The following is a 12,439-nucleotide window of genomic DNA, read 5'->3' on the forward strand; positions in this document are numbered from 1 at the left end:
CGGCTCCTTCTGTGGACTGCTGTGTTGGCTGTAAGATTCCGATGTGGCCAACGGGCAAAAAGAGTCCACAAACGACTCTGGACTCTGATGTGGGGCATGCGAGGAAGTCAAGAGGATTGCTCAGTCTCTAAGGCAGGAAAGGGTATTTCAAGTGCTTGACATTCACCGATTATGTCTGAAAATATTCGCCTCTACACAGTCAGTACCACACATCGGTGTTTTTTCTTGTACCGACCAGGTTGCTGTCTTTCAGGTATATAATTACACACACGCACACACACACACCTCAAAAAAAGAAAGCACAGCCCTTCCCAGATTTCCTCCACACAAGGGCAGAGCAGGAGTGCACTGAGCCCTGTGTCAAGGAGCCAACAGACCTGCTTTTGTTGGCTCTCACGACGGCTGGCGTGGGAAGCCTAGGGTCTCTCTCTCTTTCCCCCCCAAAAAACAAGCTGTCTGCACTGGGTTTAAGCGTGAGGAGAGGAAATTGGGGAAATAGCGTTTTCCGTAAAATGACCACAACTGTTGGTGGAGGAAGGAGTGGTAAGAGGGTGGGAGGGCTTTTTAAAAATGTGTTTTCCTTAAGCGACCAGAATCACAACATTCAACCACATCTATTCTTAACAAACCCCCAAAGTACGTAGGCGTCTCCTTAGCTCAGTGAAGATGTGTCAGCTCCGTTATTTGATTAGCGTTTCTGAGATGTGATTACCTGATCTGGTTAAACTCTTCTACTTTCTAGCCTTTTCTGAAGACTTTTCATGTGACCTCTGGGTGGCTCCCCGCATGGTCATTGATTCTATTCTCAGCTAGAAAAGTAGGAAAACCGCTAAAAAATCAAAACCAAACCAAACAAAAAAATAACAATCCCCTAAAACCCAGGGAAGGAACAGTGGAGGGAGCGGAGCCCGAGGTGAAGTGCTCACTCCGTTCCCCTGCGAGCCTCCCGACCCGGTCCACAGAGGGATGGCGTTTCAACTCGCGGTGGTGGATGCAGTTGACTCTTTTCTTGGGATTCTTGGGACAACTTTAAATTGAGAGAATTTTTCACCTAAGGCTGTTGTTGATCATTACATGGTTGTTTAAACATTTACGAGAGAGGACAAAATGGGGTAAGATCTGGGATAACAGTCGATTGTGCATGTGTGCGTGTGTGTGTTTGTGTGTGTGTGTGTGTGTGAGATTTGGAGGTTTCAGAGAAAGGACTTTACAAATCAGTTGTCATTTTTGTTTTCAAAATTATTCCTTCAGGTAAAAAAAAAAAAGAATGAAAATATTTTCCATTCAGAAGACATAAACCTACATGTGTGAATGGAGTGGGACGAATCATTTTGCTCTTTAATTTTCCTGGGTGGAACATTGCATTTGTTGTCAGTGTCCTAACCTGTGACTGTCAGAAGTTGGGAGATCAAGAAACACCTCATTGAAAGACAAATTCTTGTTTCCTTCAGGCGACTAAATGCGGAAGTGCAGACAGGAGATTAAAAAAAAAAAAAAAAAAAAGCTAGCTTCACAGAGGCAGCGTGGAAATTCCACCCAGAGGAACACTTCTTAGCTGAGAGCAGTCTAAACTCACAGGAAATCATACACAGGTTCCAAGACACATTATCCACAGGTTGTGAACAAAGGTTCACAATGTTGCCAAAGTCAGAATTGTTTACCTTGCTTCCACCTACCGTGGAAAACTTACGTAACTTTTTTTTTTTTTTTTCTCCTAAGGATAGGTAACAGATTTTAAAATATTCCGGTGAGGTTTCATCTTAAGGCAACCCACACTGACTTCTCCCCGGACAAAGGAAACTGACTGCCAGAAAAAGACCCCAGAACTCTATAATCACTGAAAATCAGTAACAAACTTGCTCTGACAGACACTGTGAGAGAAAAACACTTGCAAGGAGAAGTCGGAGTCATTCCTTCCCTCCACCTAGATCACTTACACCCACAGCAAACAAGACAACATCTGGATATTGTTTCACAGGCAAGAATAAAGCACTTTCCCCCCCATCATTAAGTAAAAAACCCGTTTTCCACATGCAAACAGCACTTGTAAATTTCCCCCAGATAAGCTTGGACGTTTTGAATGATTTAAGTGAGTTTTAAGAGAATCACCACTCGCTCATTGCCTGGGAGTAAAGTTTTTCAGAAATCTCTCCAGCCGGCTGAGTGCTACGGTGTTGACCGAGGCGCATACCTCCTACCTGCAGGGACAGATGCACTGGACTCCTGCCTCGATGGGAAGCTATGACCCGGCGAGGAAATGATCGGTCGATGCAGGTTGTCTTGGGGAAGATAGGTGCTCAGGTTCTCTCAAAGTGAAGAAAAGTCTCTCGCTGCTCGCTGTCAGTCAAAAACAAGTTGGTACAAGTTTGAGTAGGATTTACCTGAAGGAACTGAAGAGAGGAGGAAAGAGATTGGAAGAGATTGAGCAGAGGGAGGAGGGACAAGGAGGGAAGAGGGAGGGGGAGAAGCAGAGGGAGAAAGGGAGAGGGAGAGAGGGTTCCATGATGTCAGCAGTGTGCCTTAAGGAAATCTACAGACCAGCAGAAAGTTCTAGTGGACACCCAGTCCCGAGCCCTCTGAACACCTGTAGGAAAGAAAACTAATGTCCTTTTAAAGAAAAGAGCCAGTTAATCTTTGAAGAAACTTTGGCCACTCTTATCAAGCCCTTTTTAAAGGCCCTTTTGCCTAAACACACCGTAAATAAATAACCAGATGATCTCTTCTAACCAGCTCTCTTATACCCCATGTTCCCTCCTCCTCTTCCCTCTCCCCACTGCAAATGAATGTTGACAAAAATCCCTGCTTCTTGAGAATAGCGAAGCGAACTCATACAGATGACACACATATGAAATATATAGGAGCAAAATGTCACAGAGAAAAACTCTGTGTTTTTAGCTCAATCTCCCTATAACCTCTGTTTTCCCTGACCAAAAAAGCATAAAGAAGTTGGATAGATATGGGTAAAATTGGGTTCTTTTGAATCGTGGAAGTTGGGATTGAAGCCAGTTTCCAGCATTTGCACCCAGTGTCCACGCTTTTATGAGAAATGGTCGGATTTTCATCCTTGAAGCAGAAGTCTAAGGGGAGGTCTCCGTCTCTGGAAATGGAGGCAGAGTTTCTTTCTGGAATACAGCTGTATGTCCTCCCTACACCAAGCCATTGCTTGTGGCCATCACGCCAAGGCCCAGGTAGGTTGCCAGCCTTCCTGTGGCCAGATTGCACGCGGACCCTGGCAAGCCCCCGAAGGAAGGACGGCTCTCCCACAGGCACCTTCTGCAGTGAGATCCCCTGCACTGGTCCAAAGGCAGCACCAGGGGAAACCAAGGGTCTCTGTCACAAGGATGATGACACATTCATGTGTCCCCTGCACAGGCTCCCAGGCAGGGTCAGGGCTCTGCAGCCACTTTAGGCTGGAGAGGACAGGGGGTCACTCAATCTGTTTGTTGGAAGCAAATGATAGTTCCCCTCCCCTGAGTGCTGGGTTCTACACTCCTATGCATTCTCTCCACTTCACCCCTGGGCACAGCTGTTGCTTTCCAGGGGCTTGAACTAAATGGGTACAGGGAGGGGTGAAGGGTTATTATTTTTTTTTTTAAGGGGAAAGTGTGAAATTGCCTACTTTATCCTACCCCCTCCTTTGACTCCAAGTCCTGGCATGAATCATGCCCTTTTTTCTGATTCCCAGTGGGAACAGTGTGAACGGTGCATCAGCCTTTGTCCTTCTCTTTCCCAGGGAGCAGGGGCCTCCTCTTCATCCTGTGAGAGTGGGGCAACCCCTCGGAGAAGACGTGGGGCTCCCTGGGGACTCAGGGCCGGAGAGAAGGAAGAAGACGTGTGGGGTCCAGAGGTCTTCAAGCTGGAGCTCTTACTCCAGATCATGGAATCGGATGTACATCAGAGGAGGACGTGATGAAAGCCCCATATAAAACAGGGAAACACAGGGGTCCAAAATAACAGGAAGGGGAAAACCCAGCTTCAAGGCCTGACCATATCCTAGCCCAGGTGGTTTGCACAGGCTGTCGCATCGCCTGGAACATTCTCCCTCAGATCTTCACTCCCCCAGAAAATCCCAGTCAGGACTTTGCTCAGTGGCCCCTCTTCAGGGGGTCCAAGTGCCCATCTCATATGGCCCCAACCCAACTGGTTACCTGGTTCCCCCTCTTACTCCGTATGCCACTTAGCACTGTATAAATTATCGTGACCCTTTATCGTTTGCTGTCGGTTTCATTTAGCATGTGACTGCAACTGTCCTTTCACTACGTGTCCCTTGAGGGACACAGGGCACATCACAGTTCCTAAAACAGTTAATTTTCAAATAGATTGATAAAAGATTACTAAAGGACAGTATGACTTGTTCTAATTGAAATTTAATTCTTATTTTCTTACTTTTAATGAGTACTTCCCATCTCAGCTGTAATTAGCCAACTAACATTTGAATACTTTTTCTCAATTTATAAAGTTTGTTCAGAAATGTTATTCATCTGATGCTCAGACCAAAAAGGCACGATTAGTTTAAGGGCGAGGAAGTGGAAGCCAGAGAGGTTAAGTGATGTGCTCAGAGTCGCAGAGCTGGAAGGGGGTGAGGGGTGAGACTCAAAACAGTTCTCCTCTCTCTCAGTCCATGCATTTTTCATTAGGCTACATTTTTCTCAAATTAGTCTATTGTGGGCATACATATGCATGTGTCAGTTCCTTTGAATATCAAGCCACACACTACATGAATGATAATCACAGGCTAATACTTTGGCGAGGTTTAGTTCCTACAGGACCGTACACAGCAGAGCTCACAATCCTCCATAAAACACTCTTAAAAATGATGAAGGAAGAAAATGAGTTCAAAATCGTGTGGATGTGGGAAAATCATTTATAGGTTAAGACACTATGCTTCATGTTGTTGATGTTTACCTGTTTTCATTTTTCGTCTGGGGCTACATCAACAATCAGACGTTGAGATTGTAGATATGACAGAATTCATGAAAGGAGGCGAGGCATTATATATGCATGAGAAAGTGTTGAGTCGTGAGCGAGAAAGCTCTAGAAAAATATCTATGAGATTTTTTTGTCACAGGGGACAGATTTTCCTTGGCATGTTTTAATAACTGAATGATTTAAGTATTTCCAATGCTACATGAGAGAGGGAAACAGGACAAGTTATTAATGTTGACGAAAATCACTTTGTGTCACTGAATCTCCCTCCTATCCAGTGAGTGAAACCTACTTTACAACCCACTTCTGAGGAGAAGGGTCCAGAATCTACAATCAGGTTACTTAAAAAAACAACTAATCATCTTATAACTGAAGATGATCAATGTTATTGATCTCTTAGCCTAAAATAAAAAATAAGGATGAATGAATATACGGTAAATATTCCTTCCTTCTCTACCCCCCCCTTCCTTCCTTCCTGTGTCAAATTTTAAGCATACAACTAAAGTCTGAATTTTTATCCAAAGTTCTGAAGTGATGTCTGAAAACTGGACAGAAAAGATCACAAGAACTAGCTCTTTCAAGAGAGCCATTTCCCAAGAATAATTTCCAAAAAAGAAAAAAAAAAATGCTGCAGTGCCTCCAATTCTCATCTTGGCTTAAATGGAGACATAAGCAAATAATACATTGTATGTTAATAAAAATAAAAAAAAAGAAAAAAGTTGAGACATAAAAAATAAGAGGAAAATTGTTCATTTTTACTTTTTTTAAAAAAGATTTTATTTATTTATTTGACAGAGAGAGAGATCGAGATCGAGATCACAAGTAGGCAGAGAGGCAGACAGCGAGAGAGGGGGAAGAAGGCTCCCTGCTGAGCAGAAGGCCCAATTCGGGTCTCGATTCCAGGACCCTGAGATCATGACCTGAGCCAAAGGCAGAGGCTTAACCCACTGAGCCACCCAGGCACCCCACATTTTTACCTTTGACTAGATTTATTTAAGTTGCATTAGATGTGGGACTACTTACAGAGGATTCTGCCAGTTTTTAAAACTTCTTAGAAGCTGTGAATGGCCCCACTGGCTTCAAGTGTCCCCCACGGGCCAGGCAGGACATGGTTGGGGTGGGGGGTGGGGGGTGGTCGTGCCTTATTTGCTCCCATAGCCCCTGGCCCAGAGATACTTAAAATATCCTATTAGAATGCAGATGAGCCTTGGAGAATGAAGAATGACCATCTCGGTCATTTCAAGACTCTGCAGACCAGAGCTAGAGGCCTGCTTGCCTTTGACCTTGCCAGTGGGAGGCTTGTCTCAGGAAGCCCCAAAGTTGAAGTCTTGTCTTGGAGTGGCTCTCTAGAAGCAGTTAACCCAACAAGGATGCATGTGCAATTTATTAAAGTGCTCCTGGGAAAAATCTGAGGAGAGGATGGAGGCCAGCCGGGGAGGGGGGAAGCTAAGTAAGGGGGCAGTTTTGGGCTCAGGCCATTTCCCTGCCTAAATCTGGTGAGGGTTTTGGAGTGAAAGGGGCACCTTTGATGAGGGAGCTGGACTTCTCTGCTCTTGCCCAGCCAGCTTTGCTAGGAGGAGAAGGGCTAACGGGGTATCCCCCTGCCTCTGGCTTTCTGTCTCTGCAAGGAAGTGGGACTGGTCGCCCAAGGACAGCCTTACGAAGAGGGTTGGGGGGCAGCTGCAGGCCATCAGCAGCAGTACGCATGGAAGCCTGCGAGTGTGCACCCAGAAGCAGGGGAGGAGGTCCGAGGGGCTCCGGGCAGACCCCCAGCAGCACAGGCTCTTCCTGTGAATGCGGCAAGTGCTCCCTCCCTCTAGTGTAGGTCCTCCCTCCTCTGTGAACTCTCACTCCCTCAGCAACCCCTACTCTCCTCCTCCACTACGTCAGTTTCCTGCTCAAAATGGAATTGGGTAGGGGCGACAGGGTGGCACAGTCAGGTCAGTGTCAGACTCTTGGTTTCAGCTCATGTCATGATCTTGTTTCGGTTCATTTTCATCTGTTTCACCCCCATTGGGCTCCACACTCAGCATGGCGTCTGCTTGCCATTTTCTCCCTCTCTCTCTCTTTCTCCTCCCCAACTCATGTGCCTGTGCATGCACACACACTGTCTCCCAAATAAATAAATAAATCTGTAAAAAGATAAAAAATTTAAAAATAGTAAAATTGGGGATCTCAGCACTAAAATTTAGACTTTGACTTGAGATGCCTACGGTCTTTTTATGCACATGGGCAGTTCCTCAGAGTGCCAGGACGATCCCAGCAGGGTGTTCCAGCACCAACAGAGGACTCTGCTCTTGGTATCACGTCAATCTAATTGGATTCATAACTAAACTGGGTGTCTCCTCTTGGCTGGGTTATTAAGACCCCACAGTCACAAGACTGGAGTGAAGGGCAGTTCAGCGGAAAGATTGGGAAAGAGCGGACCATAAACAGTGTGATAAGTGCTCTGTGATGGAAATATTCTAGAAGCCCACAGGAAGGGCAGTAGACTCGGCCCTGGAGTTGGAAGGTAAGCTTCCAGAGGAGGGAACAATGGAGTTCAGCTAACAAGGTTTTCATAGGCAGGGACAAAGATAGGCTGTAGGCATTACAGAAAGAAGGAACAGAACAAATAATGCTGCAGATGAAACAAGCCATGTGAGCTCGCCCCGGGGCCACTCAGCAATGTAGCTCTAACCTTAGCCTCACAGAATTTTGTCCAGACAGCAAGAACCACAAAAACAATAATGGATTCCGTTATTGAGTCATTAGGGTGTTTCATTGAGTGTGAAAGTATATAGGTCAAGTTGGCCTTAGTATGACCTCATGAGCCTGAAATATACCCTTCTTTTAATAACATCGATAGAATAAAGGCCACATTTTTATTTATTATTAATATTTGGTTAATATTAATTTTTTTTTAGCTTAAGTGATCTGAGCTCACATTTGTCCTCTACCATTTCTACTTTCCATTCAGACATTTCAGTCACCAAGCAAAAATGAGCTTGCCCAGAGCTAACCCCATAAATCCCATTTTATCTGGGCAACTTACCAGCTCTCCAAGCCATCCTGTACTTAAATACCTCCTCTCCCCACTTTGTAGTCCTGCCTCTCTCACTGAACATCTCCTCACGGTGTGGCTTTAAGGGAGAGGGAAGATTTTATTAGCAGTTATGTTCTAAAAAGCAAGTAAGCAGAAGAATCAGAGAGAGGCTTAATTATAGCTCGAAGGAACTTATAGGCCATCCCAACCAGTCTTTTAATATTTCAAGTTTGACTCAGAAGACCAGAGAGTGACCTTCACAGGGTCCACAGATCCTGAAACCCAGGATCTACACCAACATCTCATTGAAGTTTCTCATACACTGTGCTATACTATATTGGTCCCTACTTCAACACATGTTTGTACACATATAATTTATTCAAGTGGCAGAAACCCACATCAAAGATTGTATTGGTGTAAAAAGAGAGCAGGTATCGGTTTGACGCGGTCAGGATGTGAGAACGTGCCCTTTGACTCATTCCCTCCCCGGATTTCACTGATGGGCTCGGAGGCTCAAGCTGATTGAATGTTAGTAGAACAGTAAGAATAATTACTCTGAAGTTGCGGGCATGAGAAGCTCTACACCAGGTCAGGCTAGAAACAAAATAGTGTCCCCAGGCATTTAGTGCAAAATGGAAGCAGGTGGCAGCCCTTATCCCAAAGCTCGCCCTTTGCTTTTGGTGCTTCAGTGGCTGATGACTGATGACACATACAACATCTCTGAAGAATACAAAGATTCAGAATAGTTTTGTTTTCCTTTCAAGGATCGTTCCCAGTTCTAGCATTCTCTCTCTTTGTTCCTTCTTCCCATAATAGCCATATGGCCCAGACAAGGTCCCTGTGGCATTAACTTCCTGCTTCCTGCTTGCTTCAATCTAGAACTCAGAGTCACTCCTTTTTTTTTTTTTTTTTCTCTTAGTTGAGGCTGAGACAGATAGGGAAGTAGATAAACACACGTTTGACCCTCTTCTGTTGAATGCAATCATGACCAAACATGCCAAGTGTTAGGGCATCATTTAGAGATTTTGAAATTATCAACAATAACAACAAATTCTGAAAAGGAGCTTAACAAGCCAACTACTCAAGTCGTAGGGGCTTCCAACCGAAAGAGTAAAACAAAGAAACTGTCTTTCTGTAAACTTAATGGAAAAGCTCACCTCATAGGTACGCTGGCTTTTAAAGTTTTCCCAGAGCCCGTGACAAGGCCACTTACCCCTGTCTGATGGAAGAAAGACCTCTTGCATAGAACAGGTGAATTGCCCTTGCCAAATTACTTATAAGGTCATATGTTTTTGAACTTGATATCATGTACTGGTTTTTAAATGAGGTTCCATAGGACACAGCCCCTCCAACTAATACATCATTTGCCCTATTCACTCTTCTAGCAGATTTCCAAAGTCACCTGTCTCTCTTTGTCCTTCAGGTTCCTAGTGGAGAAGCAGAAGGGACTGAGAACAACATCCGGTGACCAAGAAGGTCTCTCCATCTTCCCACCACCATTCTCAACAAAAAAGAATTCCTCTTCAGGAAAACACAGAGACTTTCTCACATGCTTCTTTAATGGGACAGCACAAAAAGTGTCCCAAAACGCAAAAGTTACTTAACAAAAATATAATCTCCATGTTATTCCTCTGGAGGGTGAGCAAACACCCTGCTTTTCCCATGATTCACTGAGTTTTAGGTTTGAAAGTCTCATACCCTGGAAAATCCCTCAGTCCCAGAAAAACTGCTGTGGCTGGTTACCCTATTCCCATGTGTGTCCTTAGCTCTTTTGTAGTTAAATTTTTAAAACTTGATTTGAAAATGAAAGTGTTATATAGGCATGATCCTAATTTATTAGCACCAATCTGACCGTTGCTGGGGCATGTATAAAATCCAATTTTGTCAAACAGGAATATGTGTACATAAAAAGTCAGACACAAGAAATGCTCACCATTCTGTATAGAGGCTGAACACTTTCCTTTAAACCTCCACCGGAGTGAGCTGGTGATTTAGGACCCCACCTGTCTCATGGCTTGAGAGTTGGCAAGTTACAGAGCACCGCTGGCATGAACCCAACCGTGACCCAGTTTCCCCCTGCCTCATTCAAGTTGGGCGCCGTGGCTTTTGCTGTTGCTGATGCAGACATATACCTCATTTTAGATATGCACAATTTGTTTCTGGTTCGCCTCAGACCCACTTTTACTAAATGAACCCTGACAATTCCCATCAGTGAAAGGTATATTGTAGGGTCTGGTTTTCAGTGTTGACAGTATGGGCAGGTAAACAGAAATGCAACATCTAGAGGGTAGATTCACCCTTCCAGGTCATTGCAACTGATATGATGCCACCTTCCTTTCAAAGCCTAACCGTATCACTGATCTGGCAATGTGTTACACGTATTATTTCACTTCTTCTGTTGCTCTCTTATTGTTGCTTAATCCCAAACCAACTATACAGGTAATCTGCTACGCCAGACAGTGAGACATGCGTGGCCATGGACCCTTTCTCCATCAGATGGCCAAAGACAGTATTTTACACATCGTAGGTTGAATCTGTGTCGGAGACCCCCTGAGCTACATTTAGAATATTTAAAATAGAATGATACAGAAAATGTTAGTATCATCCTGAATAATTTTAACAATCAAGTGGGGAAGGCAAAAGCAGTGAATTATTCTACTTTACCCGTTTTCATATTTCAGTGATTGCTCCTAGGTTAGTGCTGAACTATATACTTCAGCTTTAAAAAAAAAAAAAAATCACCAGGTTGATTGATGGTGCCTCTTTCTTTGGGGGATGGAGACATCAAAGGACAAGCAAGGTGTGCAACTTCGTCTGCTGCCGTGGATGCTACCCTTCCTCACCACACTGCACGAGACTATCCCCTCTCTACAGGCTTCATTGTACTGACACTTCTTGCCCTGAGTTTTGGGTTCCTGAACACACACAGAGCTTTTTCCACTTCTCCCACGTTCAGTCCCTGGCTTCTGGCTCAGCCCATGGGTGCTCGTTGCATGTTCTCCCGCCCTTTATTTGGGTTAGCAGCTAGTGATGTCATTATGCTATAACTGTTCGATTTATAACGCCTGGAATCACTTCCCTATGAGCCCGTATAACTCCTATCTCTTATAACAACACAAAAGAATGTCATAAAATGTTCTGTTTCTGCCTCAATACCTCTATTTCTACATGACATAAATGCAGGAGGGCCTAGGAGAATTCTCAGGACTCATTTTAGGTTTTTACTCTTAGCAGAGCTGGGTAAACAACTCAGGTTTTTACTTTGGGATCTTTCCCATTGTAGAATTATACCTTTTGACAAATATTCTAGTTTTGGTGGAAAAAGTGAGTGATGTAAATTGGCTAAATTATACAATGTGCCAGATCCCAGCTGAGTTGTCACAAACTCCTAAGGACTTCACACCAGAGATGTAATACGAGTGTAGCAAGAGGGCATTGGGCACTCAGAATACCAGCTGTACAGCCCATCTGTTCCCTGTCAACCTCAAGAGGGGGTCCATGCTGCTCCGGGAAACGCTGCCTAGAGAAGGCGCAGCTCTACTCCAAGCATACACATGTGTTAGACAAAAAAATGGACTCAAAGGGCAGGCTGTCCATGGTCACTCGTGTCCTTGCACGGCACCTCATCTTATCCAGCGCCTTTGTAGACACAGCTGAGTCACCAGCAGAACAAAGAGATGATAAAGAAGGCCAATAAAGGAAGCTTTTTTTTTTTTTCCACCTTCTGTTCTCCTCCTTGATGGTCCAGCTTGAATCAGAGAGTCTGGAGAATTCTGAGGCAAGCCTGGGCTCCTGGAGACCACGTTGTGCCACCATCAACTTCCTTGGCGGCTGCTAGCACCTATCCAGGCTGGAAATGACATGACTAGATTTGCTTTATCCCCCCATTAAGAAATATTCCTTGGGTTATTTGTCCTTCATACATTTATTTTTGGCCACGGGATGGCTGGAGGATATTTCTGTCTCCGTTATCTGTTCTGTCCCACGAGCTTGGGTTCATCACTGCGGTCCCCCTGGTCCAAAGTCAGCGTTGACTGATAACTCACTCCTCATCACACTATTCCTGTGGTTGACTTCCTGCTAATCGCTGAAAACTTGCCTGAGCTCACTTCCCTCCTGAAATCTGTGTGTGCTTACGAGGCAGCGGTGATGCCAAAGGCACAGCGTTCTGGTGTATCAGTCAGTAAAGAGCACGTATCGCTCAGCGAAGCCTGCACACCAGTGGGAGTGCTTGGATTATCAGCTCAGACTCACGCTGATCTCTTGGACAAACACCGTCATGTATTGTTTTTCAAATTGCCTAATGGTATATCTTATCGGACTCGTCAGCTCTCACTCTACAGTGAAAGATTTAACAGAAGAATTGAAGGCAAAATGTCATCCTTGCCTTAGAATGCTGACGTGTTTCATTATTTCTTTCCAGCGAGCAGCACAACAATATAATAGGGGAAAGTGTAGATTTAGTCTCAGACAGGTGTGGGTTTGATT

Source organism: Martes martes, assembly GCF_963455335.1.
Source record: "Martes martes genome assembly, chromosome: 1".
In the NCBI taxonomy this organism is placed as follows: domain Eukaryota; kingdom Metazoa; phylum Chordata; class Mammalia; order Carnivora; family Mustelidae; genus Martes; species Martes martes.